Here is a 6,000-nt window from a genome sequence, read left to right as displayed (position 1 = left end):
TCGCCTTTTCCTCCTGCCTTTCTGTCTATGTACCGCTCTTTATTGTGCCAAACCCAATTCCGGGCATGACCCAGTCATGCTTGGCGAAATAAATTCTAATTCTAATTGCTGCATATCATCGTGAATACATGCTTGTTCAGACACCAGTTGCTCAGAAGTATTTGATTGCGACTCAACTGCTAGAACATTGTCCTTTCCTTTGAGGTGAACCGATTTCAAGGAAAGAACCTTGTTCTCTGCCCAGCTGAATATCTGGAGTGAGAGAGACTCTAAATCCCCCCTTACTTGTTTATGTGAGCAACAGATGTCTGATTAGATCATTACATTTCTGTTCAATAGCAGATTTTCCCATTTCTGAAGATCTTTCCAGATCACAAATAATTCCCTGTGGTTTGAGGAGAATTTTCTCTAGCGGAGACCACCTATCCTGTATATAATACTGTTCCAGATGTGCTCCCCAATCTTGGAGGCTTGCGTCTGTTGTAATAACTAGTGGATCCCTAGCTATCCACCTTACGCCTTTTAACAAGTTTGCAAGGTCGCACGGGGTCCAACAACCAGATCGTTTTCTTTAGATCTTCCTGTTTGCTCAACCACTGACACAGAATTGCCATTTGAAATGCTCTGCATCTTGCCTGTGCCCAAGCTACAGCTGGGATACAGAATTAAAATGTTCCCAGGAGACACATAGCTTGTCTTATGCTGGGCATACATGGTTCGTTTATGCGCCGGTATCGAGCCAGCGGCTCGATGCTGGTGCGTCATCGCTCATCCGCGCGGATGGATTCCCGCTCGTCCCTGCGGGCGCTTCTCATCAGCGCTTCGTTTTTTTCTATTGTCCGCCCGCGGGGATCAGGCGCGGTATCGATCCGCCGCGGTGATCGGACAAGTTGGATCTTATCAATCGAGCCATCAGCGGCTCGATTGGTAAGAACTATCTAACCGTGTATGCCCAGCATTACTGTGACAGACTCTGCTCTCAGAAATGTCTGTGTACTCTTGATTAGAGGATCCACTTTCCTTTCCAGCAAACAATAAATCTGTAGAGTCAAATCCAGTGAGACTCCCAGAAAACTCTCTGTCCTGGAATTAGATCGGATTTCCTGTAGGTTCAGAATCCATCCCAAGTCCGTCAGCTGCTAGCACAATCTGAATATGGTCTTGGAGAGTCTCACTCATTTTTGCAGCTATCAGAAGATTGTCTAGATAGGGAACTAAAATAATCTTCTGCATTCTCAAAAAGGCTGCAGCCTCTATCATAATCTTTGTTAAGATCCTGGAAGCACTTAAAATCCCAAATGTGAGAGCTCTCAATTGCAGATGAAGGACCTGGGATTGCATCTGAACTGCTGCTCTCAGTGCGTTGGATGGATGGGGACATGGTAGTATGCATCCATAAGTTCTATGGAAGCCATGAAATCTTTCCCCAGGAGGAGGATTGTGGAGTGAACTGATTCCATTCAAAATCTTTTGTATTTCACATATAGATTCAGAAACCAAAGAAAGAGGATAAGGCGAAAATCGCCATTCAGTTTGGGAACCAGGAAGAGAGAAGAATAGAATCCTTTCCCTCTCTCCTGTAAAGGAACCTCCTCCACAACTCTTTTCTGGAACAGAGACCCCACAGCTTTTTTTCAATCGCTATTTGCTGGACTGAGGACTAGAGAGAGCTCGTTACCCTGAATAATCTCGGGGGGGGTTTCGAGTAAATTGAATTTTGAAACCATCTCTGATGGTCTGACAGATGTATCTGTTTTTTGAAACTTTTTTGGCATGCTGGGAAAAAGTTTTTCAACCTGCCACCCACCTGAACATAGTCATTGTTCAGACTGGGATTGCTTAGGTGTGTTAGAAGATTTTGGATTGAAGTGGAAGCCTTTTGATTTGGCACATTTTTTGCTTTGCCATTTCATTCCAGAATTTTTGTTTTTCTTATTTTTGCTAAAAAAAAAAAGGAATGTATTTTGTTATCTCACTTTTTCTTTGGAAAATATTTTTTGTTTTCCGCCGCTTTCAGAGCTGAGCCAAAAAGTAAATCACCTTCAAATGGAAGACCACAAATCTTATTTTTGGCCACATCACCACCATCCCAATTTTTTAGCCGCCCATGTTTGTTTTTTACTCCGTACAGCGCCATAGATGATGGTGTTCTATAAATCAATTATGATTAAGGAGATAAAAAGCCATATGATTAAGGAGATAAAAAGCCATAAGTAAAAATGGTTTTTTTGTCTCCAGCAGGCAATCATATCACAGTTGTAAATTTCTAAAGCCCCATACATGTTTGATTAAAGTCAGCTGACTGCCTCGGCTGATATTCCGGTGTGTGTACATTAGCTACCGATCCCCACCCTGCAAGCAATCCGCCTGGTGGTTCAACTAAGTCAATCATTGGCCATTTGCTTTGTGCCGCTGTTTGCTCCACCCTCAGTCCGACCTCCGCCGACCCCGCATAGCAAAAGAATGAGTCAGCTAAACAGTCAACTTCACGTCTGTACAGTATTGCCCCACAATCTCACCCGGGGGATCGGTCTCGATCCCTTACAGGTGACAGTCACAGTTCTGTACAGGCCTTTAAGGTGCGTACACACGTCTGATTTTTCCAAATGACCAGTCATTCAGACTGGTTGTATGGACGTCAAGTCAGACGTGTGTACAAACGATCGTTCAGCTGATAAGACTGGTTTTGACGGATCCGGTTGGCGGATCGGTCAAAACCAGTCTGATCAGCTGAACGATCGTTTGTACACACGTCTGACTTGACGTTTGGAAAAATCAGACGCGTGTATGTACCTTTAGAGCTGATTACAAAATTAGATTAGCATCTGATTTGTTGCAGTTGATAAGATACATCTGCAAAGTCATGTAGCCCTGGCAGTGTCCAGTCTAGAATCTAATGCTGGGTATACACGGTCAGATAATGCTTATCAATCGAGCCGCTGATGGCTCGATTGATAAGATCCAACCTGTCCGATACCCCGCCGGATCGATATTGCGCTCGATACCGGTGGGGAGAACAATGGGAAGAAACGAGCAGTGACGCGCCGGCATCGAGCCGCTGGCTCGATACTGGCGCAAAAACTAACCGTGTATGCCCAGCATTACGAGTACTGTTTCCAGATTTACAAAACAAGCCAAAACAGAGATATTCAAAAATGGACCTTTATTTTATACAAAAAAATTTTATATTCTAAATTTAAGAAACAAAGAAATTCTAATGCCATACGAGTTCAACTCACTGCAAACTGTAAAAAGAAACTTTGTATATATTAAAAAAAGGAAACAAAAACATATTACATTGCACAGTGTTCTACAGGCATGCATATTGTAACCAACCTGAACAGAAGTCTAAAAATAGAAGGGAGAAAGGAAAAAGCTTTTTATTTTAATATTTTACAATAACAGGCTCATCATCAATAGCCTCATTTTCACCCCTTTCCTCTCCCCCAAGACAATGCAGGGTCACCACCACTGAAAGCAATGTCCAGAAAAAAAAATTACAAATATTTGGAGGTGAAATAGTAGTACTTATTTTGTATGGATAGTGAGCTTGTCTGTCAACAGCAACTGGTCAGGTCACAACTAACACTGATCCACTGAATTTTTTTAAGCATAGTCCCCATGTAAAACGTTTTACATGGAAGCTGCCATTTTAGCTACCAGGATGGGTGCCAATTCTAGAAAAATGTATTGAGGTTTGTCAGCTAGACGGTACTGTAAAAGACATGTCCTGAAGACAAAGGGTGGCCCATCTTGTTATGCACTTACAGATAGCAACTTGAGTGAAATTACTAGAGAATGGAGTGTGGTCTGTATTCCAAACTCCCAGTGTCTTGCTAATCAATGCATAATACATATACACTGATTAATCTAATGGTGATTTATGTATAAGGTTGCAGTGGCAGCCGTGTAAAAAAAAAAAAATTATATATATTTATTTGCCTTTAAGCAACCAATGCAGTAGATATTTCAAGTGTTGATAACAAATAAGGGCAAAAATCTCATGGGTTGCTAAGATTTCCATACAAATAAAACGAGAAAAAAAAAGCCAAACAAAAAAAACAGACAAACTAACAATCAATTAGGTTTAAGAGGAACTCCTTGTGTTACACAGCTATGATTGCTAGGTGTGGAAAGGTGATACCTGGATCCAGCCAGAGAGGTTCTACCCTCATGGCTCTTTGGATTGAGGTGTAGTACGGCTCAAAATTTACCCGTTTAACCCTTTCCAATCTTTTTTTTTTACAGATTACAATGCCCATTACTTAATTTCTTCAGGTGTGCTGGAGAGGGGGGACGTGGGCCTTGCACTAGAGCAAAGAGGTGACCAGACATCAGTGGCAGGGCCAGTGGCAGCTCTCACATGCTGTAATTCTATCCCCCCTCCCCCTCGAATATATGCTCTAGCGTAATTTCGTTGTTACCTGGCACTGCGTGGTTGCGGAGAAGTGCAAAGTGTAACATTTTGTCCGAAACTTTCATACACATAGGGGGACGCTATGCCATACTGGATCAGGCAACGGCTTTTCTAGTGACTTAGCCAAATATACCCATGTAATATTTATGTTACATGGCAAAGTGGCGGGTAATGGGGCCTGCTGCGATCAGAGTTTCAGACTTAGTCCGACACTTTGATAGGAGGAGGATGATGCTGTGCCTGATTTTATCAGGCAACACCACTATCGAGCGGCAGTCAGTTTTTTCTATATCGGACAATGTCCAACATTTGTCCTTTAGAGGTAAATGCCAATGTCAGACATAGGATTGGAAAGTTTTAAACACGATGAGCACTTCTTTTTTTCAACCTCAGTAACTACAGTGCTGCACATAATGATTCATACCCCTGGCAAATTTTGACTTAAAATTACTTTTATTCAGCCAGCAAGTAATTTTTTTGGGGGGAAATTACATAGGTGGCCCCCAAAAGATAAGAATGTACAAGAGGCATAATTGTGGGGGGGGAAAAAACATTTCTCAGCTTTTATTTACATTTGAGCACAAAGTGTCCAGTCCAAAATTATTCATACCCTTCAAACGGTCACAGCCTGTGGGAAAATCCAAAGATCTATACCATTCCAAATAGTCTTAGCTGTTCTAAAGCATCCTAATTATCCTGATTAAAGGGACTCCGAGCAGTGCAGAAACTATGGAAAGATGCACATCATTTTAAAGCTCTCTTTCTCCTCTTTCCAATGATATATAAACCACCACCCTACGCCTTTTAGTTTTCGCTATTTTCGCGATTGAATTTGCCGCGGCCGCAATTTCGATCGCGAAAATAGAGAAAACTAAAAGGCGTAGGGCGACGATTTAGGTGTCGTCAGAAAGAGGAGAAAGAGAGCTTTAAAATGATATCCATCAAGCCATAGTTATATTGTATTACACAGGGCGACTTTTTGTCAAAGTCAGCAGCTGCATTCAGCAGAATGGAGCTGCCGACACTGGGGAAAGTGTCGTCCTCTGTAATACAATATAACTATGGCTTGATGGATATCATTTTAAAGCTCTCCTTCTCCTCTTTCTGACGACACCTAAATCGTTGCCCTACACCTTTTAGTTTTCTCTATTTTCGTGATCGAAATCGCGGCCGCGGCAATTTCAATCGCGAAAATAGCGAAAACTAAAAGACGTAGGGTGGTGGTTTATATATCATTGGAAAGAGGAGAAAGAGAGCTTTAAAATGATGTGCATCTTTCCATAGTTTCTGCACTGCTCGGAGTCCCTTTAATTGGGAACAGCTGTTTTAATCAACTCAACTGGTGAAAAACAGCAGCTCTCTGCAGTTGGTTTGTGGACAGTCAAGGCTAAGACAAAGGAGCTCATTTCTAAATGTTTTCAAGTTCCAGTAGCTACAGTGCAAAGTATTATTAAAAAATACAAGACGTTCCGCACTGTGGAAAATCTCAGAGGACCTGGTTGGAGGCCAAAAGTGACACCTGTGCTGGCCAGGAGGATAGTGAAAGTGGTGAAAAAGAATCCAAGGATCACAACCAAGGCCAT

The sequence above is a fragment of the Hyperolius riggenbachi genome, chromosome 9 (assembly GCF_040937935.1).
Source record: "Hyperolius riggenbachi isolate aHypRig1 chromosome 9, aHypRig1.pri, whole genome shotgun sequence".
NCBI classification, from domain to species: domain Eukaryota; kingdom Metazoa; phylum Chordata; class Amphibia; order Anura; family Hyperoliidae; genus Hyperolius; species Hyperolius riggenbachi.
Note: the sequence above shows the minus strand (reverse complement) of the source record.